The sequence below is a fragment of the Perca fluviatilis genome, chromosome 2, assembly GCF_010015445.1.
Source record: "Perca fluviatilis chromosome 2, GENO_Pfluv_1.0, whole genome shotgun sequence".
Taxonomy (NCBI): Eukaryota; Metazoa; Chordata; class Actinopteri; order Perciformes; family Percidae; genus Perca; species Perca fluviatilis.
In genome coordinates this window covers 22612986-22639771 of record NC_053113.1, presented here as the reverse complement: position 1 = coordinate 22639771, position 26786 = coordinate 22612986, and the positions used below count along the sequence as shown (strand labels likewise).

General features: G+C 40.7%; 1 protein-coding gene and 1 long non-coding RNA gene across 13 annotated transcripts in view; one reads left to right on the top strand and one right to left on the bottom strand.

Annotated features, from left to right (window-relative positions):
* The window catches only part of kirrel3b (kirre like nephrin family adhesion molecule 3b), a 177193-nt gene that overhangs the window by 116737 nt on the left and 33670 nt on the right, over positions 1 to 26786 (bottom strand). The window lies entirely within an intron of this gene.
* LOC120548681 lies at positions 3362 to 4195 on the top strand. Its single transcript, XR_005637251.1, has 3 exons — positions 3362 to 3493; positions 3900 to 3996; positions 4080 to 4195. It is a non-coding gene; the product is annotated as an uncharacterized LOC120548681 (long non-coding RNA).

The following is a 26786-nucleotide window of genomic DNA, read 5'->3' as shown; positions in this document are numbered from 1 at the left end:
TTTGTGTCACATGGTTTTCTCAAAGCAAAACAGCTACAGTACATCATGTATCATCATGTTATAAAACAGCTGAATGCCCAATATCATCATTGGACATTTATTGTAGAATGCTTTCTCTTATAAATGTTTCGAATTTCATCTAACAGACAAGAAAGGCTTCTGACAGAGGCTATAAGAGCTGGCTCCTTGCGGTGATCACAGGAGGTTAACAAAACGTCCAATAGGCATGTCCTGATGACCCCCCACTGTGCTGTGTGCACTTGATACAGTCATGATAAACTATCATGCTCCTACTAAATCACCGATCAAAGTGTAAACGACAAAGACAAGACAGGAGGACTCACACTGATTTCCACTCTCATCTCTGGGTATAAACGAGAACATGTTTCTTTATGCTGTATGGGGCAAGATCAAGTTTGGAGAACAAGAAGTGTCTACTATCTTGTGATAGTAATAAATGCAGTCTGACAGAAGTAACCACATTACTTTGGTGGTAGACACATTTGTTTTACCCCCACAAAAGATTTAAAACTGAAATATCTCAATATGTAAATAGATTTGATAAAATCTTTACAGACTCAGACACTGATTTAAACACATCACTGCTACTTCTGTTTATTGATCACTGAATAGCTGGAAATTTGTTGTTGATTTTAATGTTAAACTGCGAAAAAGCAGACATTGCATCACTTGATGTCTGATAGCTCTGGTTTAAAAATAATAAAAATACTAATACATTTAATTTATATAGCACTTTTCAGGTAGTCAAAGACACTTTACAATAAAGCCATGGTCCAAAATGTAATGTAACTGCAGCCAGGAAGGTAGGGTAGCAATAGCAATGAGACTGGATAGGCAACAAATACTACCGTGATAAATATACTGGTATTAACGTACAACAAAACCTGACCGGATGACCTAAAATCATGTTTTTAACTAAATACAAATTTTAGCATTAAATATCTTGCAAAAATGAAAACGACTGTTGCTGACACACTCAAATACAATGCAAAAGTACCAATGCTTAAATCCAATACACTCTTAACATACGACAGAATGATGAAATGCAACGGTTTCCCCAGTCTGATTCATACTTTCAGCATACTCTCTGCCCCGTCAAATGGCCCTTTTGTATCCTTTGTGAATGTTTTATGAAAGAGGACTCTTCTGTCAAGAGACATCTGCACTTCGTGCTACTATTATCTATCTTTTTAGTGAAAATATACCCCAACAGACACAACAACAAATTGACAAATTACTTTGTGCCCTTTATTTAGTGGGGTGTGAATGCTGGTTTCACTCACAACCTGTGTTCTTCTCGCTCTTTATTATCATTCCCACGTTGCAATATTTTTGGCACTTAACTCGTTTCACATTTGTGAATGTAGAAATTTCTTTCAAACATAACAACATTCAGGTCGGTACCTTTCAACAACTTACAGAAAGTTATAATTTAGAGAAACGTGCCACTGAAAAATACTGGAAGAAATGTGAATAATATTACCTTCTGTACTAAGGTCAATGGCTTGATGGTTGGGCGTTAAGACGCAGGACTTTCAAGCCAGGGAGTGGAATTCGCTTCCTGGGGAAAACAGAAGACTTTCACCCAGGAAATGCGTATTCCTTGGGAATGTTTTAACACAAACCACAATATTTTTCCTAAACTTAACTAGTTGTTTCAGTGCCTAAAACGTAACTTTCGTCGCTGCATAACGCTGACTTTTTCTAAACATAACCGGAATCTTCGCCGAAATGACTGGCAGCTTGCGGTGCTCTGTACCCGGCTCACAGTCACCTATTTTCGGGTAACTCAACCACCAACTATCGCTGACCTGACGGAGTACTATGCGGAGCACCATAGCCGGTGTCACAGAGCTCGGTAACGGCTAAACACAACAACTAACTGCTGCTGATACAACGAGCTTTGACGGAGATCTGTAGCCGCGTCACGAAGCTCTGTAGCGGATTAAACAGCTAACAACTGCCGCTCTGTAGCATGGAGCTCTGTAGCCGATGTCATGTGACCAGCCGGCGGTCTCCTAGTTTTCATATGATATCATAGTGTAATTGCAAATTTACATTTAAGCATGATTCTTTATATTTTTGTCTTATTTTTGTTTAAGTTTCTCTCACAATGCTGAAAGGGAGTTTATCTCATTCCCACATGTAGATTCTGATTCTAACTAAGTGAGAATCACAATGTCTGGAACATAATGTGAGCACTGTTTGTCTTTATTTTGTTTCACTTTTTAACTTTCTAAATCCACTCCTGCTACACAGAAACTTGCATAATAATATGTTTTAGTGTGCATAACCTTTCGTACCATATCCCACAAACACGTTCATGAGAATGCATTGTGTGTGTGGGATGAGGTATTTGGAATGAGAGTGGAGAGGAGCTTTAAAATCTTAAAAAAAAAAAAAATCAAACACGCTCTCATTCAATAGACACTTTGTGCCCTTTATACAATGTAGCTATGAAATCAAACTGATTTACACATTTGGACCTGTGAGCCTGAAAGTGACAGCAGTGCCAAGTACAGTCTCAATTGACTCTCAGAAATGGAGACACAATTTCTAGGGTAAAGCAGACACTGCAAGTTTTTTTAACCTGCTCTCATTCTCACTTTTTTGACACCACAAACATAAAATCTACATCTACAACAACGCATTTGGCAAAGTATTTCACTCTCCATGATATTTTGGTAATTGGACTCACGTGTTTGGACCGGGAGGTAGGCGTTTGAGAGTTGTGCCTCAGCTCAATTTATATGCAATTAACTGTCTGACCCAGGAGTCACTTAGCAGTTACTATTACCGTAGTAACATTTGATTGCTGCTGGAGGTAAACAGCTGATTGAGAGGAGTTAATTAGTGTATTTGGCACAAACACACACACACACACACACACACACACACACACACACACACACACACACACACAATCTTTCAGCTAGAATCTCCATTCACACCTTGAAGTATTCATACATAACATTATCTAACTTTTAAAGAGATCATCTAGCATAGCATCAGCTTTTCAACAAAATCTAAAATATTCCACATATTTTATACATTATTGGTACTAATTAACTTTTAAAGACAGCAATCCAGTTTAGCGTCAGCTTTTCAACATACAGCATCCGCACCACAATTTCTTCAGACATGTGTCTTCTCTAACTACATCCTGCTGTTGCCCTTGAGCATACAAAGTGAAATAAATGAAATCATTGAAAATAAAAACACCAAGATAGCTGTATAATTGAAATAAACATGACACTGACAAATTGACCAACGGTCACAATTACCTTTACAAATGTCTGTGAAGCTGCCTCTGCACACCTGCTGCAAACTTGGGTGAGATCAGCATTAGCCTGACATTAGCCCAACCTCTGCACCCTAATCCCTGGGCAGAGGGCAAACACCTATTGGATATTTTGATGGGAGCAGCTGCAGAAATGATGCCTGATGCTGGGAGGCAAGGAAAAGCCACAAGGTTAAAAAACCCATCTTTCTCCTTTGACTTTCTATCTCTCATAACCCTTCCTGCTTATTGCTCACCTCTCACCTCTTTCCCACTCCGCAACCAGACTCTGTCTCTGCTTTTCTACCTCTGCCTGCTTACTTCTTCGCTCATGCATATAACTGTGTGCTTGCACTTAACACATGCGCACACACACACACACACACACACACACACACACACACACACACACACACACACACACACACACACACACACACACACACACACACACACACACACACACACACACACACACACACACACACACACACGTAAAGTTCAACCCTGACAACCAGTGGGCTGAACCTAGCGTTTACCTCAGCAGCTGGGTTCACCACCAGCTACAATTACAACCATTAGCATGCTTAATTAACAGATTCGCTGGCAGCTCATGCAGGCTGAACATGGCTCCCCCTCTCTGCCAAAACCACCAGGCCTCCAGAGATCCAACTCCCACACCACTGTCTCGAAAGGTGGGCAATTTCTGGGGAGGCTGGGAGAGTATCATTGTGCTGCTTTAGAAGACAGATAATAAAATAACTTTTTTTTTTTCCAGCTTAGCTGTCTGTCCCCATTGGACCTAGGCTGTGTTTGATGCAGACTGTCGCAGCAGTGTCTTTTAACGTGATGTGCACGGACAGAAACAGTAAACATGTAAACAGAAGCTGTGTGAATAAAAACATCAAAACTGTGTTTTTCCTCTTTGGGTCTCACTGGGTGAGAGACACCGGCAGCAGTGCAAACTCTGGCACATGTCCGAAACACTTGAATGCTGCCTAGTGGTACCAATCAAGACCCACTCTCTGAAAAGCTCAATCCCCCTCATGTTTTAAGGAGCAAGACACAATTATTGTTCTGTTACTACGTACTGAACTGCTGCACATTTGCTGCTATCTCTGAGAATTATCATTTTACAGAATGATATACTATTTGTGCTTAGGTAAAATTACAGTCCCGGTCCCTTACTATAAAAACTGCATAATGATGAAACCAATGACAGGCAAGAAAATAAGAAGCATAAGCTGTGTGCAACCAATGGAAAGTAGTATAAAGTCATACACTTTAGTTTCTCTCTTGGTAGGTGATATCCTCCAAACTTGACAAAAAAGTAATACAAAAGAAATTCATGAAGTAGAGAGAAAAATATAAGAAAGGTGTCATGGCTGGACAATCCTCAGTTAAGTACTTGGGGAAAGGGATATAACTTTATACAACAATAATGTAACGCTACAATGATGCTGGAGGAAGGGAAAACCCAATTAGATGTGGGCAATGGTGCACAGTCCTCCGGAGAGACCGACCGACTCTGTTAAAAATGTATCATAGTGCTCAGCTTATTAAGATGTCATCTGTGCAAGCTCTGCAGGTTCAGTGTAAATACCCTCATGGCATATTCTTCTGTGGGCATGTCGATCCACCCTGTCACCACTTTTGCAGTCAATGGCTCTTTAGTGGCTGTCATTGGCTGCTGAGAATGCTTCATAAACATCTTGTACTTTTTCAACTAATTAGGCTGGAGGGATTTTACTAAAACCTAGGAGAGCGGGGCTTTTATTCACATCGGCAGTACTAAAGAACCTACTGATGTAAACTGCAATCCAGACCCTACCCCAGTGCTCTCTCTTCCCTTCTTCTTTCCTCTTTCTTAGTTCCAAAACTTAATAGTGTCCCACCCTTTTTTTAATTTTCTTTTTTTTTTGTCAGATGTGCAACATTTCAATGTTGCATTAACTGTTTGTGGTTAGAGGGCCAATGTGCTAAAAAATTGTTATTTTTTCAGTGTCTTGTGAACTACATGTTATTTTCTTCATCAGTGCAATAGATACCAGATACAGCACTGGCATTTACTGAGATTTACAATGTTTGCTGTGCACACTGTTTTCATCTACATTATACATACAAATACTGTCAGACTTCATGTTTATAATTTATTTTACATCTTGAGCATTATCTACTAAAGCAACAACAGTTTACCATCCAATTAGACTCCTGGCAGAGAAAATACTAGCCTGATGCAGTTATAACATTTCTTAACTGACTTGCTCTGTATCTAGTTTCTGCCAAAATTTCCACACACACACACACACACACCGCCACACACACACACACACACACACACACACACACACACACACACACACACACACACACACACACACACACACACACACACACACACACACACACACATGCAGATACACATATTTATGAGTACGCATCACACACGCTGTGTAGACATGTGTGAACGAGACATCTCCATAACTGGACCAGCTGACCTGAGACTTGCAGAGCTGCTGGGGACTCCAGGGAGAAGGATAATAGAATTTCTCCAGCCGCCTTCCTGTTAATTACAACAGACCTTGGCTCTGAATAAATATTTATTCAGAGGGTACAGCAATCTGCATGCATATTGTACACAAGCAAGCCCTGGCCAGCCAGAACAATGGTTGGATATGCTGTGAGTAAACAACATCAGAAAAAAAAATAACAAAAGTAATAATAGTTTTGTATACAGAGATGTGTGGGTAGAGCATTGCAGTGCTTTTAATTATCACCATTAGTGTTACGTTTGAGTCTGTGTCAGCTGATAGTGTGTGTAGTTAGCCTGATGAGAGGGTTAGACTGACAAATGACACATGAGGGGGTGTGTTGGTTGATGCAGGTGTGTGGGATTAGATTCAGATTAAGATTGTTTCCGGAGGAAGACAATCACGGAAGCAGGACGCTACAGGCGGCTGCAAACCACACGCTTCCACAAGGTGAACACTCTTGAAGACAAAGACGTTAAAAGACACTATATGACTATTCTTGTTTTCCCATAGCACAACTTTTGTAAATACACCTTTTAAAACCTGAACTACAACACGGAGAGTGGGCTCACGGAGTCCCAAGGCCGATGAAGGAGAGGGCGCTGGAGAGCCTCCGGACAGCAGGAGAGACTGACGCCAACAGGCCCAGCTCCAGAGCGCGAATTGAATCAACGGCTGGGTGAGTCAGTTTAACACAGCACAAACACCTCTGGAAGCAGGAAAGACGTACACTCATCCAGGCCAGCTTAGTTTCACTCTCACATTAAATGCAACAAACATGGAGAGGAGACATACTCCATGTAAAGGGCTATTTGATGGCTGTTATTTCTTTGGATAATTATTTGCAAATAACGTGTTGTGAAAAAATACATACAAAGTATTGCATTGGTCCTCGATGTTCTTTGCCCATGCAAATCACACAGCGAAGATAAGGAATCACACTGCAAACACACTGTTGGAGAAGTTTTCTTTGACAGATGATTAAACAATACTCTATATCATAATCTATAATTTGATTGGTTAGCTGACAGAACCGCCAAGTTGGCAGGGAAATGTTAAAGCAATATAAAGAAGGAAATACAGGATCCAACACCATACAGAGGTGATTGAGAGGAGAAAAAGAAAAATGAATGACATGGCATTGCCCTGAACTGGTTCATCTATGTATCTACATTGTTAGACAGCCTCGGAATGCACATGTGCATGTACAACAACACACATGAATATGAACCAAACCGTCATGCACACTCTCTCTCTCTTACACTCACACAGACACAAACACATAGACATATTCCCCTTTGCTCTGTGGGCCAGGCAACAGCTGCGTTTGGTGCAAGTGGAAGAGCAGCTAATGAACCAAACAGAACTCTTGACAATTCACATCTGCTGACACTCTCCAGCTGCTGCCAGCAGGCTGGCCTTCGCAGGCCTCCCTAGACCAAGACCTACCGCCAGGGTTAACACCTGGGAAGGACACCACAGACTCACACGTCTTTTATGCATATGCATGTGTATACACACCACAAACCCACACAAGCAAATATACAGTACATATTCCTGAAAATATACGAGTATGCTCTCTGCTATACCAAAAAGCTTGAGTTTTTTATTTTGGAATAACTGAGGTTGTAGGCATTTGATGCGAAGGCAGAAGCGAACTGAATCCATTTGACCACAGTTAACATAAATTGAAATCACAAAAGCCACAAATGAGTGGTGATACGCCTTCTGTCTGTGATCGCGTAAATTACTCGATACATTTTGTCACATGCGGTGTTACCTCGTTATACCTCAGAGCACAACATCCTGTAGCAACATGCTGTTTGTGCCACTACCCATGATAATGCGATGTGTGTGTGTGACTGTCTCTGTACGCTAAGAATGTATTTATAGCCAGGTAGAGGAGGAAGACGCCTTGATGTCATTGCAGCCGACAGGTAAGTGGTCCTCTTCCTCAAGGCCTCATTATCATCAACTCGGAGAACAAAATGGAATGAGCCCATGATGTCTCCCTCATGCAGACATTATATACATATTATTTTCCTTTTATTACTAGATACAGTGATGGCTGTACTCTTAGCTAAGCAACAAGTTCCTTACTTTTGATTACCTTAAATATTGGATACCTAGACTGCAGCATCATATACATACATATACTTAGTAAAAATATTAAAGGTCCCATGGCATGAAAATTTCACTTTAAGAGGTTTTTTAACATTAATATGAGGTCCCCAGCCTGCCTATGGTCCCCCAGTGGCTAGAAATGGTGATAGGTGTAAACCCAGCCCTGGGCATCCTGCTCTGCCTTTGAGAAAATAGGTCATAAGGTCATAAGGAGCAAGGTTACCTCCCCTTTCTCTGCTTTGCCCGCCCAGAGGATTTGTCCCACCCATGAGAGAGAGAGAGACATCATGACTTTCAAACGAGCAAAGTGGCAGTTGGTCAAGGCCACACCCCCACCCTCCACCTTGCCCCCCCCCTCTCCTCCTCAACACAGACACAGAAATGGCACATACTAAGGAAAGCTCATTGTGAGACTGGCTCTAGTGGCTGTAATTCTGCACAAAGGCTGAATTTCGGGAAAGAGACTTCAGCTACAGTATTAGGGGACCACTAAGGTCTATATAAAAGCATCCAAAAAGCAGCATGTCATGGGACCTTTAAATTACAGACATACTGTACACAGCACTTATAGCACCCACACATATGTTGTAGATAGACTGATTCTCCATATGCTGTAGTATCACTGAGACATGATGCAAGCATGGATGGGAACACTGGTGAATGTAAAAGCAGCCATAGCGCGAGGATGCTAAGATGAAAAGTGTTCTCCTGGGTGTTTGTTGCTGCCCTACTCTGTAGCCTCATTTAGTGAGAAATGGCTCACCTGTTCAGTGAAACAAGTAACATATATACATGCTTACACACAGATAGGTCCCATGTGTCTCCCTCTGTCTCCATGCTTCATCTCATGAGCCTGTTTCCTTAGCACACACTCACTCACATGTACACATTTGTTCTCACAGAACACTCTTTTGTCATCCTATCCCTCTCCCACCCACTATCTCCAATTTACCCGGGATCCTAATGCCGTGAAAAATGGCTCGTCGTTTCTGATTTCATTTGATAACAATTTTGTCAAGGCTCCTCTGGCAGCCGGCGAGGAGCAGTCCCATCAGCAGCTGTAGCTAATTAGCCTCTATCGCTAGCTCTTTTGGCTCACACGCCGCTGCTTCTCTTGGCCCAGTCGCTTCTAAGTATAAATTATTGGATTGTTGAGATAAACGAGGGCTGGCAAATAAGTGAGCAAAAAAAAAAGAGAGATGAGAATAAGGAAGCATTTAGAGAGATATAAGAAAATGCTTCAGAAATGTAAGTGTTACTGTCGCAGATTCTCACAGTTAACCAAAAGCTATGTCCCTGGTCATGACTACAAAAGCTTATATGGTAGCTATTTTACTTGCTATAGCCAACTGTGTGTTGCTTGTGGTCAAATGGATTCAATTTACTCCCACATCTGCATCAATGGTGTGTGACCTTAACTACTCAAAACATTCAGTTTTGTTTGGTATGAAGCTGAGGATTTCTCTTAACATTGTAAAGATTCGTAAAAGAAATACAAGAAAATTATACATATTCCCACACATTCAGTACTATTTGAGATTGTTTAAGAAGCACACAATTGAATGTGCCTGTCCTTGCATTTTCACACAAATTCCCATGACTGAGTTAACAATATTGAGATAAAAGCAAAACATAGCAAAAACCAAACTATAGAGGACTTGGGCATAATTTGCTGTGCACCACTAAGGTGCTGATAGTTGCTGACCGTACAGGGAAAAATGTGACTGAATTACTGTGATAAAAAAAAGATGGTCAGATGAAAACACTAGGCAATCACAGAGAACAGAAAGTCTAGTCAAGGACAAGCAGTGAGCGATAACACATGGGACAATCTTTTATCCCCTCTGATTAATTCCAGGTCCTCTGCGCTGCACACTGGATACACTGTCATCAGCAACCTCTATGTTAATGGGACTTTCACCAGGGTTGCAGGAATCTGGCCTGTAGAGAGCCGTTGGAGTGTTCAGAGATTAACCTCTTGGCCATCAAAGACATTGTTTGCTGTTTTTCATCTTTCATTCTGCTGCAAACATTGCATCTACGGCATATTGCAAGAGAAGCAATAATGACCAGACTGGCTGACATGAGGTAAAAAAAAAAATCAGGGTCCTCATAACGTCAAAATCAATATAAAAAGGACCCATCCTCATGGAATTACTAATGTGAATCCATGAATTGTGCATTTACAGTAATAAAACCAGATTTGGGAATCTATGCAAGAGGGAGTGTAACAGAACTGAGAACATACTTAGCCAGTCATAATCGTCCCTCAGAAGACTTGCTTTGCAGCCACTAAAGAATAGATATATGCTATGAAATATTTGGGTGGCACGTGTTAATCAAATTGCAGGGCCCTTGAGCAAAGGAGGAGGCAGTTGAAGGCAGAAGAACTTAATAACACCAGGAAAATAAGCATTCATTTAGATTTAAATGGCATCATGTTGCATTGCGAAACTTGACACCTGTGTGCCTACAGGACCAAAAGCAATTACTTACATGTCTGACATGCTGAGTTTTTGCCCAGTGATTAGCAGGTACTGCTGATGATCTGATTATTTTTTTTATTTTTATCACACTTTACTTTTTTTTTTTCATTTTCATCCTATAATACAGGCTAGTCATCACTTGCAAAATAACTCAATAAGATCGATGGCCAAGCACTGAATGTTTTGAATAAATTGTTACTTAGGTTTTTGGAACTTTCCCTCAAAAATGCATTAAGGCACGGTGCATCATCAATTAGCCAACTGTATATCCCTCACTGGCAGTATCCTAATAAAACGTACAATGAGTCATGCAATGCAAAACTCTGGCGCATCAATTTCACCTAGACATCTAGTTGATGATAAATTAACTGTGACATAAAACATCTGATTTGTATTATGGCTCTCCACAGCCTAATGCAAGTATACAGCAAAAGGGAAGATAAACTATTATTATATTCCTATTTTGCTAAAGCCCAGACAAGATTTTATGTATTTTGTAAATCATATATGTATGTGATGTTTGTCAGGAATGTCCACACTTATGCCATATTGAGTTTTTTTGCTTTGGAAGAAAAATCCTAACATAGCAGAGACTGATCAACCTCAAGGGTTTTCGGAAACACATGGCCTGTCATCCCACGTGTCATACTTACACTCCCATTGAATTAAAGAGCCGTTTTACCTTTGACTTCCTTTGCTAAAAATGTCCTTGCAACATTTCCCATTTACCATTATACACACCAAAATACTGGATGTTCAGACTACATGGGGTGCAACGGCTGCTGCCTTTCTCTCTGACAGGTAGTCAAGTAAAATAATGTGCAAATAGTAATGGCTGTAATATACTGTAGAATGCAATCTGACATGCTTAATTGTTAAGGGTGTAACGATTGCCGTATCCAGCATATGCAACATGCATACTGTACATTATCTCCACTGGAGGGTTTAGTATTAGACTGCAGGGAATGCCAAATGCAAACTGACTGTATGCCTCCTCTTGTGGAATTCATTGGAAAGGGATGAACCATCCGTTACAGCTATGCATTTAATGAGGCAAGAAGCAGAAATATAAAATTCAACAAAAGTCTGCCGAAGGTTCGCCGACAGGTGTTTTCGTGCTAATTGAACATATGCCAGCAGGCTTATTGGAGTCAAAAGCAAACATACCCCCAGTGACTGTGATTCAGTCAAGGTGAATGGTATAAATGGTGTGAGAGAGGATCAAATGTTGGTTTAACCAGCATCCTTCTGACGCCTACACACACACACACACACACACACACACACACACACAACAATCTTTCTGTGTGTGCGCTCACAGGAAGTTTTTGCAGAGGATAAAAGAAACCAAACAAAAAAAGTTACTGTCAGCCCTCAAAAGCTGCTAACCAGAATGTGATTTGGAATTCGTGGATTGACCTTCACATGTCAAATAGGGCTACATCAGAGAGAATAACATTCCCCCACTCATACTGTGTGTGTGTGTGTGTGTGTGTGTGTGTGTGTGTGTGTGTGTGTGTGTGTGTTTGTGAGAGAAAAAGAATTTATGGTGTGCTATTGTTTATTTTTCTTAGGTTGCAGCTGTCATTACCTATTGCACATATACTTACAAAAACAGTGTGATCAGAGAGCAAGCAAAAGAAATAAAAATGTTTTTGCCATTTAAATGAGGAAAAGAGGATATGAGGTCTGAGTGATAAAATAGTGATGTGGCTTAGATCATTGCTGGAGTAACTTAAAACCATTACATTTTAACTCGCCCTTCATCTCTGACAGCATTAAAAAATACTGATTTTCCGCTTCCTTGTTGGCAATCCAGAACTTTCTCTCTACTAAATCCCATCACTTCCATTCTCTCTGTCGTCTCCCATCCTCTCCCACTTAAGCTACAGCGGGTCTTTTGACGTACCAAATCCTGGACGCCTGTGAATGACAAACTGCTCATTCAATGAAATTCTTCATAAATCACATAAATAATGGTGTGCACCCCTATGCCACAACTGACAGATAAGAAATGGATTGTGGATGCCGCAGGGGTAGCGGCAAATGACGCACCCCATTAGGTGTAGGGTAGAGTTATTCAAATCAATAACTTTGTCTCGTAAAAATAATCTACCTCCTTCCTTTGAGGTCCAGAGCTGTCAGCTAATGACGCCTCTATTTGTTTCATCAAACTTTTCTCCCTCTTCCATATATCTGCTATGATCCCTTGCCTGCATTGTGTATGATGTGCTAGACAGTAAGTGACTGTAAGTGTGTGATCCTTGAGGCTGCTGTTTGGCCTTTAAAAGCAGCACCAAATGCTGAAACCATTTCTTTTATTCTATCCTTATTCACGTTAATCATTGTTTTTTCGCAAATTTGACATTTGTGCTGAAGCAATTATTCTAGTTGAAACAACAATTAAAACCATTCAATCAAGCATTCAAATAATTTACTTAGCAAAAATGCCAAACATTCTCTGTCTCAGACATGAGCATTTTTTCTGCTTTTTACATTATTATCTTTGAGTTTTGGACAGATGGTACCCCATTTTTCAATTTTTTAAAATAATTGTTCGTTTTTAGCCCTAATTTATTTTAACTGAAATATTTCAAATTTAGGTTATACTGCAGCATAAGGTAAAGCTGATAATACAAACTGCATTAGGATGAGCACTTCAATTGTAAGCTTAATTTGTCATTTGTGACAAGTCATGACATTGTTAATCAGGTCATCTCAATGCAAAATACCCAAGAAACAGCTGAATGCACCAGAGGCCAAGATGCTTACCATTGCAAAAGCCTCATTTACTTAAATGAATTGTGTCACAATGTCAAGAGGAGTTGATAAATGGGCCAAAGCATGACATTCAGAATAACAAATTGTGTCTTTATGTTGGGAAAAAAACACGTATAAGTCCAAAGGAAGCCATCCTGCTGTGCTCAGATCTTGTGAAGGACAAAGACTAGAGAAAACGAAACATGAAATCAGAGTGGGTTGTGACTGATTGTTTTTGAGTAATAGCTCTACACACTGTGTTAGATCCTCCAGGCCTGCTGCACTGCATCTGGCCAAAGACAAAGCTAATCGCAGAGGACGGCGATGTAAGAGATTGCTGTGGATGGGTCCACCGCAGGGCAGCTAGGCTCATGCTGGGTGTGATGTTTGTGTGTGTAAATGTGTGTGCGTGCGGCTTCGATGGTGAGCTCAGTGCGGAGGTCATAGCACAAACATCAAAGGGGCTTACCTCAAACTCTGCATCTTGTGCTTGTGGCTTTGTTGTTGTTGTGTACGTGGAAGGATGCAATGGCGTTTGCAAGCTTTGCCTTTAAAGCTAAGACAACCCTAAAATGTAATTGCTTTGACAAACATAAAAGATACTTTCGCCCATTTTCTGTGGCTGACAGTTTATAAGACAAACAACATTAGTCATCCTCGACAGTTGCTGCTATCACTTTAGTTTAAAGTTATTTCAAATAAAGTGGCCAACATCGTCTCATCTTTTCATACAACTTATATTTGTTTACAAACATCTGTTATGTTTACAAGACTTGTGAGTGTAAGCATGCCAATGACTAGTTCATCCCATTCTGTATTTTGTATGTAAGCCTCCAATGAGCCTCATCTGAATTGCAGGAGCTTTGAAATTGGAAAAAGACCCAAACTATTTTAGTGCAATCATGTCTTTTTCCTCTGCCTTTTTCCGCCACCATGCTTCTCTTGTACCTCAGCGTCACTATGTTTTTTTCATTACTCAGGTCCATGTTTGCAAAAATAGAGAGCTCGTGGGATAATGGCAAAGGATTCAATTCACTTCAAGCACATTTAGCACAGAAAAAAGCTAAAGAAGCTTGTCACATTTTTTTTGTCAAAGCTACGCAGGAAAAACTTGGTCAGAGGGCTCTCTGTGGTTCTAAGCCTATGATATCACTGACTCCCTGGTAAATGATAGAGACAAAAGCTTCCAAGCATCTCCGGTGAGTGAACGATGAGCGAGGTTGTATTGCTGTGGACCGACACCGTGTTAGAAGAATGGGATTGGGAGGGAAGTAGTCATTTGCCAACTTTGACACCACAGGGAAGCATTGTCAAACACAAGTGAGAATACTGAATGAGGGATGTTTAGGGGAGAGAGAATGGAGAAAAAGAGCGGCCTGCTGGGTCCTCTGTACTTGGGCAAAAGGGAAAAGTAGTGGAGGTTGTGAATAACAAATTAATTAGAAATGGGAGCAAGATAGCGATGGATGAGAGGCCCGACAGACAGGGTCCAGAAAAAAAAAAAAAAAGCCAATCACGGAGCAGTGGGCTGTGAGCCCCATCCATTATGTGGGGACTGACAAGTTACCAGCAGTCAGAGCAGGAGCTGCACTTAATAAATCAAAGCTGACAACTCCTCCTTGGCCCTATCTCAAGTACAGCTTTCCCACTTCCCCTTCCCCTGCTTGCATTAAGCTTCACCTTCTGCAGATACCAGCTCCACCGCTGTCCACCTTCCAAGGGCTTTGCAAGCACTGGATTTGTTATAACCCTGGTTGTTTCCCAAAAAGATGTAGTCCATGCTGGATTACACGGTGGCAGTGACAGTCAGAGAGTTACAAGTTTGGCCAAAAAAGGTTGTTGAATCCTTTGACCTGTAAGGTTTGGCAAATCACAGAAAAGCTGGGCTGGGCAGCCAATAGACAAATTGTATTTGTACTGTAAGCTTTTCTTTCATTACATTAAGGTAAAATACAATACAAATGGAATTTTGCTACATTGCATAAAACAATACATGTAAATTACCAAAAGTGGCAGGGAACCAATAATGACTGTGACGTATATGACAATCAATTAATCTGATTGAGTTACAACACTTGAAACAAAAGAGTTTGGTGTTGAAAGTTGCGTGAAATTGTGATAAGAAGTGAGTCTGGGCATTTCTATAGCCCTCTATGTCCATTTGCCTTAACTCCCAAAGGGTTCCATTTATGAAAGTGAAATAGCCTGTTTCAGAGTTAGAAAAAAAAAAGCTGAACAAATGCATTGGATGGCATTATTGAGCAATTGTAATTTAGTACCATTTGTTTTTAATGAAAGCCGAGCTCCGGAAAAGTTACATTTTAATTAAAAGAAGTTCGTACTTCCAACAGTAACACGTTTTTTATCAAGTCAAAATCTTTCAAAGGGTGATCAATTAGCACCTGCCAGAGAAGCAGAATGTCTAAACAAGTCCTGTGCAGTGCAGCACAACATTTTCAGCAATTAAGACTCTTGCTGTTACTAAGTGGAAAGGGCTCTTTAGGGAGCCGTTATACAAACACAAACACATAGAGAAAAGAGGGAAACAATTACTAGTGCAGATGTTTCAACAGTAGACCTTGCTGGGATCAATTCTAATCAAGTGTCTAAAGATCGGAGATCAACCTTGGCATTCCCTTGTTTTCACTTCATCTTCTGGTCCCAATAAGACTGCTGTGTTGTTGCATACACACGCAAACACACACACACAATGCATGTGCATGAGAACCTTCATTTTGGTCCAGCGAGGTTCGAGGAGTGGCTTTTTATTTTAAAGGTCACAGCTTCAGATCTTATAAGCGGGATGAAAAAGGGAAACCTGGGCAGGAAAAGTAAACCAGTGACACTAAAAACTGATTTTTTTTTTTTTTCCATCGACTCTAAGTTACAGTGAAAAGTAGGAGCAAGACACTTAACCCCGAACTGCTCTAGTAGAGCTACTCGCTGACCTACAGTAGACCTGGCAAATCTGATTTCTCAGCAGGTAAAAAAGGCTTCTTCGGCTCCAAAATAAAATAATAATACTTGGAATCTGGTTTTTGCTCCAGTAATTTAAGTATTGGAAAACGTTTATATCCAGTGATAAATGAATTGACAAAGGTTATTTTCTGTGACATGATCATGAAAATGTTATTTCCCTGCAGCTTATTCTTTAATGTCTGCTTTTCAGATCCATTATCTATGTTCACATGTGGCAGATTTTTTTATAAGACACTTTTGTTCAAGGCAATGGGAAGGTTAGTTGCCTTTAAACAATCACTATCACGCTGTGCCGACAGTAGCTGTGGGCTGAGAGCAGGCATGTCCTGCAGGAACAGTGGATAATTGCAGAAAACACATTGTTTACACCCCTGGGCATTCAGAGACTGTCTAGCCTGTGCTGACATACAGTATGAACTGTATACCTGCAGTTTCCTGATAAAGGGAAGAGAGATTTCAGAAATCTACCAAACACAACGGCCCCAGAGTGATAATGGTAGTAAAGAGGAAAAGCTACTGTTTCCCCATCACAACAGAAGCTGGTGGGATGATATCAGCAGCATCATAATCTTGAAATCGTGTTTGATTTGATAATAATAAATGTAAATCCCCCAAAAAGAAGAACAGGAGGCTGTTGAAAGGCAGAGGCAGGTGAACTGAAAGGAAATCTTCACATATACACAATTTTGTGGAGAGCCTTTGGAGAGTTATTCTAACAGAAACATACACATGCTCTGGACACTGTCACACACAAAAACAAGCTCTCTCACTCACACACACACACACACACACACACAAAATGGCAGAGTACAAACATGAAAATACAAAGATATTGAACAACATTGTTTATTTGTGCACTCTGCAGAATCCTATAGGGCTGATGTGTGTGATGCCTGTACCCATGCAACGCATTCTCATGAATGGCTCTGTATGATATCATAGGAAAATGTACGCACACCAAAACGTAAGATATCCTACGAAATTAGGAGACCGCTGGCTGGTCACGTAACGCCGGCTAGCTACGAGCTCCATGACGCCGAGCGGCAGTTGATAGTTAAGCCGCTACAGAAATTTGTGACGCCGGCTACAGACCTCTGTTGTATCAGCGGTAGCTGGTGGTTCAGTTACCCGAAAATTGGTTACTTTAAGCCGGGTACAAAACACTGCAAGCTGCCAGATTAAAATGGGTTGGATTAAAACACTCCTGAGGAACACGCATTTCCTGGGTGAAAGACTTTAGTTTTCCCCGGGAAGGGAACTCCGCTCTCTGGCTTGAAAGTCTTGTATGTTAACGCCCACCAATCCAACCCGACCTCCTCCCTACGCGGCCAGCCGCACAGCGGCCGTCAATGTAGTAAATACAACAACAACAAAAAACGTGGAATGCTTATGAATGACAGTGTTTAACTTTTTGTAGCTTTTTGAATGAATGGTTCATGACCCATGTAGGCCAAAGTTTACCTTGAGAGTCGCCCGGTCCTCTCCACGGTCAGTGGTAATACAACACACAATTTACACACGTGATCTGTCCCTTCTCTATAGCAGTGCCCAAACATAAAGAATTAATGCACACACATTACCAACTAATGCATTCATTAATCATACTGTTATTCACTATTATAAACATGGCACACTGTGAATGGCATTCCAAGGCCATGCAAATAACGTGCAAATAATTAAGCTTGTCCCTATAGTTTACAGTATATGTTGTAGTTGGTGAATCCTCCAAAGTCTGATTATGCCGTAATAGCTGTGTTTCTGAGCAGATTGGTGCTCTAATTTAGCCATGACCTTACTGGCAGTAGAATTTAACAGCATGTAGCAACATGCCTACCAGACCATTTAACCCATTTTTGGGGTTTAGTTTAAGCCTAATATGACATGATGGAAAAGTGTGTGTTTAAAAAAAAAATGGTGCTTCTTAATGCATTACAAATTCTACTTCTAAATGTCTGATTAGGATACACTTTTAATACACAGCACTGCACAAGTTAAATGAGTACTTTGGCTCAGGACCAAATGTGAACACAGGTGTCTCCCCCTCACACAGATTCTGATCCAAGTGATTTGTATTGTGAGACAAAAATACATACGATTACTCCCCTCAAAGGACAAAGTAATTACCAGGCTCGAACCCCCCGAAATAGACTCCTCCTAATTTGTAGCTTTGGGTTGTATAGAAGTGGGTGGTATCTGAGCAATCACTTCCTGAAGCAGTGCACCACAGAACCATTCCGTCTCCATTGCTCATCCCTACCTAGTATTCTGTGGCTGTTTTCTCGAGGCACCACTTGCTATGCATTTGCTCTTGAGGACAAAGTTATTGAGGCTAGATGGGACCTTTTCCCATGCAAGGTAAGATGTCACTCCACTACATATGGCATTAGCTTCTTCCCTGGTTTAAGTAATTGGTGTGCCTGCCCCTCAGCCCAGACGTTAGGGGTTAGGGGGCTCAAAAGGATGGAGAAGGAATGGAGGTAACGGTTCAACAGCAGCAGGAATGCCATCACAGAGCCTTTCTGATGAGGTCCCATGAGCTCTGTGCATCTGCTGCTTCCGATAAGCATACCTCAAGATGCCACTGGGAAAGGTGGGGGAAAAAAATAGAAAGATGAATCTTCTCCTCATCTTTTTCTATTTCAGAATGAAATGAAGAGAAAATTTCTCCCAGAGTAATACATGGAAATCCACTGACAATCTGTTCCACGTTACCTGCGTTAGTGCCAGACTCATGAAACGCATGATGTTGCGGTCATTTGAGACAGGGCGGAGAGAGCGAGACTGGTCCCTACTTAATCCCACACACAACTTTTCTCTACTGGAAAAAAGGTTTCTCTCTCAACTCTTCCCTCTGAATTAAACTTCAGGCATTATCTCTAAGCAAATCTAACGAGCAAATATAATTAGAGTGGGAAAAAAAGCGATTTTAGATAAACTCTCGTCAGTCAACAAGGTGACTTTGCTGTGTAATTCTCAGGCGCTAAACAAGGATGTGAGTGGGCGTACTCTCACAGATCTGAAACTGGAATCCAGAAAAGTAACAACCCATCTTTGTCTGGTTTGATTCTTCCCTCCTAATGCCGTGTTACAGACAGGCTGCTGAGATTATACTAGTTGGGTGTGCTGCCTACTTCCTCCCTTAAGTTGTTTTGTTTGATGCTGCAAGGCCAACACTTCCAAAATAATAACAGGCACACACTCTGGCTCATGCATTATGAAGACAGGAAGGAAACGGTTGCAGAACATCAGCAACAATAACAACATTAGCTTTGGTAAGAAAAACAACAGTGACAGAAGCCTTGGTTTAAAATTTGACTTTGCATACTGGAGGTGTTTTTAGAATATATATTTTTTTAAGCTCGCAGCCCACCAGCATCAGCCTATTGCATCTCAGATGTGTGAGACAGTAGTATGCCATACACACTGTCTCTTTATTGAACATTGTGAACATATATTTATTAATTAGCAGGCAATGGACATTCCTATACAATTCGAAGGGAACATCACCTTAATAAAGACTTCCAATATGTTATTTCCATGAAAGTTCAATTAGTATTTGTCAAGCTACCCATATACTCAGAACATGCATGCTCTCAGTGTCATCCATAACATCATTCCCAATGAATTGTCTATGAAGCAGTTCCAGGATTTATTCTTGAAGACATCACAAATTTGAATTTTAGCATTCAGTTTTTGGATTTTGGATAGTTGTTCATGTTCACTAATACTTTTGGACTGTCTTAGGCCATAGGAATAACATGTATGAATTTTGAAAATGGGTGAAACGGAGGGATTTGACCTCCCACAATTTAACTGGTTGAGGCGGCAGATATAGACTTGACTCTGGTCAAAGAATCAGGCTCCATGGGAAGTATGTCTGGTTAACAGAGCTTTATTTTGAGTTGCAGTTGTTGTTTGTGATCTACAATAAACAAAGATAAATACAATAATAATATCAATTTAAGCTGCAGTATAATAATGCCAATGATAAAGGAGCTATACTAATAATTGTGAATGTTATAGGACTCAACAGTGGTAGAGTTACTAACTGAACCAAAAGCAACAGCTATAAACTTACAGTGCACAATAATATTAGCTGTTACCAATGTTACCAATAGGCTACAGACATGGAGCGTTGAATAAATCTGGTGATTAAATGCACATAGCCTGCAGAGCACAGAAACTGAGATTCACTTCACAATAACCTCCTACACTATATTATAAAAGTTAAATTTAACATATTAACACTTGTTAAATATACTACTAGAATGTACTACTCAAGTACTGAAAGTAAAAGTACAAGTATTGTGTTATTTAGTTATTCAAGAAAGCAGTTAAATGTTTGAATATCATATTGTTTATATTATGTCAAATGTTTAGCCAAGGCTGTAGCCAAAGGAATTAACCAAAAATAACAAATATTAACCAATACTGAAATAAAATGTACAATTATCATACTGTGCAAGTAAAATAAACATCCTCTCCAGCACAGTAATGACTAAAGCCCCCCAAAAGGTATCACACACTAGCTAGTAACATGTGTGATGTAGCTACAGGAAAGTTAGCAAGCTAGCAACATCCAGATAAACTAGCAGCTTCACATCACAGGGTCAAACGGTTAACATTCAGTACTCACTGAACTCAGGAACAGATTACTCTGCTGCAACAATAGCTTAATAGAAAGAGTACAAACTTACATCATCTCTGACTTCTGAATGGGCAACCATAATGAAAAGAAATACGACGCGATCTCGGGGATTTCTTACGTAATTAGCGTACGTAACTAACGTACGCACACTAACCTACACAGTCTCCGTAGCGTGAGGAATTCACAACAGTAACGAGTAACGATGCAGCACATAAAAAATCTATCGGAGTAAAAGTATTTCATTCATTGAAAATATGTACTCAAGTAAAAGTGGAAGTAGGAGAAAAAAATAATACTTCAGTAGAGTACAGATACAGCCTTTTAGTACTTAAGTAGAGTAGTGAAGTAGTTCTACTTTGTTACTATACAGCTCTGCATATTAACGCCGATGATTAGCTAAGTAGACTCTAACGAGTGTGCCGTGGAGTAAGGAAAAAAAGGCTCCCATGCAGGGCTGGACTGGCCATCTGGCATACCGGGCATTTTCCCGGTGGGCCGACGGACTTTTGGGCCGAATCGCCGATATAAATAGGCCTTTTTAAAATTTTTGGCCGGGCCGGCCCATAAAGAACTCACAGCGGCCCATTGGTTAATTTTCTTTATTGGCACTGGCCTGACCCAATGAAATCCAGGAACCCCCTTCCCCACTCCGGGCCGCAAATTTACGAATCCCACTATGGCCACGCCTCCCGGCCCTGAGACGTGAGCTGTAATAGTTATGCTGGAAGTTTAGCATGCACGTTATAATGGACAAACGACCACCAAGTGCAAGGGAAATTAGAGGAGAAAAAGATTAAGAATCTACAGGCGGATTCCTCAAAAATTTCGGACATGTTTGGGTCTGTAGTAGCTGCTTCAACATCAGCATTAGCCTACCTGAAGTAGAGGAGGAGAGGTGGCTGGCTATAGAAGCAGAAACAACGATGTCAGGGAAGAAGGCGAGGAGGAGGCGAGTGAGGAAAAGATGAAAGAGAGAGTAGATGACGATGTTTAACACAGACTCTCAGGAAGGGAGGGAGGCTGTGTGTGTGTGTGTGTGTGTGTGTGTGTGTGTGTGTGTGTGTGTGTGTGTTCGTGCGCGCTCGCGCGCGAGTGTGTCACGTCATAACGACAACAAGCAGTTTGGCTGTAACATTAAAGTTAGTGGCTGTCAGGTAACCTAACAGCTTAAGCTTACATTGAAAATGCTAGCGGTTAGCCTTTTGGCTAGCTGAAAAGTCTGTGGATCTATAAAATCAATGATGATATAAGCATCAGTGTTCCTTGAATATCTTAATTAGCTTCTCTTGTATTGGTGCTCTTTTCCAGGGCATATACTACTCTCAGATTTATAGCTTTTAGGAAGGGTTATAGTTATGGTTATTGTATTTAGCAGACACTTGTGTCCAAAGCGACAAAATATGAATCTTACAATAGTTAAAATTAACAGTAAACTGTTTTTAAAGTTGCTAAGCCAATATTAAGCAAAATAGTAATAATACAAATAATGACAATACAATATCAAATATCAATAATAAAAAATTATAAAAAATACCATAAATATAAAAATCATAACTCTAAGAATGAATGAATTATTTAAGTGTAAGATCAACAGATAAGTCTTGAGTCCCCTCTTGAAGGATCCAAAATGAACGCTGAACACTAGGCAACTCATTTAATGGAACGCACGCATATTTTAAGAGGACTGTCTGCAGGGAATTTGTCTGACCAAACACGGTGGGTGTGGGCCGCCTGGCCCAAAAATGCCAGGGCCGATTTTTTGTCCCAGTCCAGCCCTGCTCCCATGACAACTCCTGCCATAATTTCGATCTAAATAGTTAAACTATACAGATATATTTGTCCTGCAGGGTGTCACACAACAAACTCCACATGTACAATACGCGTTTTCCTCACAAACGCACAAACCAGACAGAATGAAGAAAAGGAATAAATAAAACGGAGTGTCTATTTGCACCCCCGGTACGAATAGCCTCGGCCACACAGCTGAGCTATTTACACCCTGTGACGTAACAACAAAAAAACGTTGCTCGCGTGCACCGAAATCATGGCGGACGTTCATCTTCCATGACCGCAGAAACTGGCATATTAGGGAAGTTTTGTCTCTAAAGTTTATAACAATTAAATTTCTAGCGGAAAATGGATACTACAGTTGCGCTTTCTGTCTTCAGTGAAAGCATACAACCGTTAGTTTGTTAGTTAGTACCTATTTTTTTGTATACAGTATGGTTACCTAGAACCGAGGCTTGAAGAAACCAAGGGGTAAAAAGTTGTTCAACTTCCTGAAAGAACTGCTAGGTGAGTGGTTAGTGCGCTTGCCTTTGGTATGGGAGTTTGGAGTTCGATTCCTCTATGTGGTGATCTTATATTTTTAAATTTGGATTGGATAATTTGCATGCAATTGCGCAAGTCAGGACCCGCGAACGCGTATTTTTTTTTTTTTTTTTTTGCAGGGTGGTAGGGGAAGACTCATGAATATGCCTGCTCTGGTTGGGTTGGTTAGGTTTAGTCAAGAGGAGTGGGATGGTTATAGTTAGGGTAAGAATGTCAGGGCGATAATATTCCAAAAAGGTGTAATACATGAGTAGTATGGATAACTGTGTGTAAATATATGCCAAGGACGTAAACTGTTAACAGGGTGCAAATAGCATACATTGATATTTGCACCAGGGGTGCAAATAGCATACACTGCTAATTGTACCAGGGGTGCAAATAGCATACACTTCTAATTGTACCAGAGGTGCAAATAGCATACGCTTCTAATTGCACCAGGGTACAAATAGCATACTGCTAATTGTACCAGGGGTGCAAATAGCATACACTGCTAATTGTACCAGGGGTGCAAATAGCCTCACCCTAAATAAAAACTCTGCTGCCTCTCTAAACAGACATTAAAGCGCAGTGCGGCTCACTCAACCGACATCAGACTGCAGTATCGCCGTCCACCTGCAGGGGGCATGGACAGGATTTCCATCAATGGGTGTAGTTACCCTTTCAAGATGAACTTGAAAAAGTAAATCAATTAAATAAAATATACACACTGTCTGATTCCATAGTAAGGTAAAGCCAGGATGACACATTGACCGCTGAGAATGTCCAGCACTCCAGTTATCAAATGTTCTTTAATTAATTTAAACGGTTTAATATTCAAAGAGCTTATCAAGTTGTCTGACAAAAAAAATTTAAGCTGTTTCTTCACTTTGTCTGGTTTTACTCAAGTTGAGCATAAATTAACCTGATATTTAATCACTTGCCCTAAAATAATCACAAACCAATTTATTTCCTCAAACTTTCAAAATATGCCTATTTGAGATATGGCACTTCAGCAGACAATCATCCTGCTCTTACTTGTCTTTGCAGCTGACCTGTTATGTGTATGAATGTGAATGCTCAGACAGTATACAGTATGCCAAAGTTTATTCTGCAGTGACAGCGTGGATCTCTGGTCTCTATGGTCGAATGGCTGCAGGGGGAACTCTCCCTTTCTCTCCTACCAAGGCTATTTTTTCACATCTATGGTATAATACAAGGTCAAACTAACTACCTGAGACAACAGTCATTGATTCCGGCAAAATACCAAAGCATCTATTTACCAGTAGGCATGGACCGGTATTCGATTCTGACGGTATGATAACCTTCAGCAAAAATATCAAGTTTTTACGGTATTGTGGTATTTGATTTGAGTTGAAAAAAATAAAAAAAACGTTTTTCCATTGAACACAATGTATTTAATTTGTACACACACTGCACACTGGCAGGGAGACATTACTAAACTGCACTTTCTGTCCTTGACCACTCAAACAGCTTATACGTTAAGAACGGTATGACGTATTTGAGTGGTTTTGAAACCTTGACATTTTCAAACCGCGGTATACCTTGAAACCGGTATCTGGCCCATGCTTATTAACCGTTAATATTTATTCTGTAATTTAGCAAAATATTGTAACCTTGTTATCTGTATACTTAATCCCCATCCTTGTATAAACAAAAGCATCTTTGGTAGGCTAAAATATTTGTCTCTGATGCACATAAAGTAATCCTCGACCCACAGGACAAGGCTGTGCAAAATACTACATGATTTAGCATGAATTATAGAGCACAGAGAATTTAAATCATTCAGTAAGACAAACTGAGAAAAGGTCAACATCCTAATCACTTCAGGTCCCACTCTCCTCTATGTGACTTTGCCACTGTTTCAGAGTAAATGTCTGGCTTAATTAAAACATGGCTGAGACGTTTCCCTGTGAACACCTGTGTGATCGTAAATCCAGTGGAACTGCGGTGGCACAGTAAGAGCGAGGGGAAAGAAGGAGAGGGAGGTTTGTGTGTACGTAGCTGAAGGGATGTTCTCAGGGAGCCATTTTCATTCTTCTACCACCATCCCCTGCGCTGCAACACCCTTGACCCGCTTGTCACCAATACGTCATCATGGCTGAGTGACGGCCCCAGCAAATCTCTTAACCTTCTTTTAATCAACCTGTCCCTCTGCATCACCTTAAACATAAGAAGCGGCAGACGGGGGACAGGGGGCATTTGTCTTTGCATTACGGGCGGACGGCCTCTCCTTGAGAAGCCCGCCAGATTCATCAGTGTGATAAAGTGGTGTGTGTACTCCTTAAAGGAAGCCTTGGGAGTGAGAGAAGAGAGTCAGAGAAGCAGAGAAAGAAGGATAGGGAGAGACAATTTTTTTTTAAATGGGACGAAGAGAGAAGCACGCATAAAAGTGGTGAATGTTTGTGTCTGTGTGTGCATGTAAGGCAATGTGTGACATTGTTTGTGTTGTACCTTGAAACTCAAAGCTTGTGTTCATAGGGAGAACTTAAAGTGATGGTTCGGAGTAATTTCACCCTAGGGTCCTTTGCACCATGACCTCGAGCCAAACACCCCCCCAGAAGCTTTTTTCACCTGGGTCGAACATTGGGAGCGTTAGCGTAGTGCGTTATCAGCTGAATAGCTTAGCGCAGAGGCTAATGGATCCAAAGTGTCTCTTAACATTACCCCACTAATAATGCCCGAAATGATACCAAACGTCTACGTAGTACAAATAGGTTATGCACTCATAAAACGATGGATTGTAAAATTTGTAAGTACACCAGAAGTTTATGTAAATAACACTTGCCTGCTGGCTTTTGCTCTCGGCTGCTGCTGCTGTTACTACCGGGCAGTAAGAGTGCTTAGGGACATCTACAAATTACAACAACCGACAAGAGATGCAAACAAAAATATTTATTAATTTAATGATTAAATAAGGTAATGTCTCCAAACTTACCCCAATTATTACTTGTCTCCTGCTAGTTATACTACAGCACTTACTTTAAAAAATAAGTTAAATTAAAAATATTTTTGTTGCATTCCTTTCGGTGTTGTAATTTGTAGACGTCCCTAAGCACTTCGTCTTACAGCAGCAACAACAACAGCAGAGAGCAGAAGCCAGCAGGCAAGTGTTATTTACATAAACTTCTGGTGTACTTACAAACTTTCCAATCCATCGTTTTATGAGTGCATAACCTATATATACTAGTGTAGACCTTTGGTATCATTTCGGGCATTATTAGTGGGGTAATGTTAAGAGACACTTCGGATCCATTAGCCTCTGCGCAAATCTATTCAGCGGCTAACGCTACTCTCCGCTAACTCTCCCAATGTTAGACCCAGGTGAAAAAAGCTTCTGGGGGGGTGTTTGGCTCGAGGTCATGGTGCAAAGGACCCTAGGGTGAAATTACTCCGAACCATCACTTTAAGTGTAAACTCAGCCTTTGCTTCTTGTCAGCACATTGATTGTATAAGTAATGCTATTGAAAAATACTTTTTTTCTCTTCAATTATCAGTAATGTTTTGGAGAGAAAAACAAACAGCTACCACATAATGTCCAATGAGCGTACAGCCATGCTAGCGGCTCTGAGAGGCTGCACATAGGCTCAGTGGTGCTTTCAGCTAAATGCTAACATCAGCATGCTCAC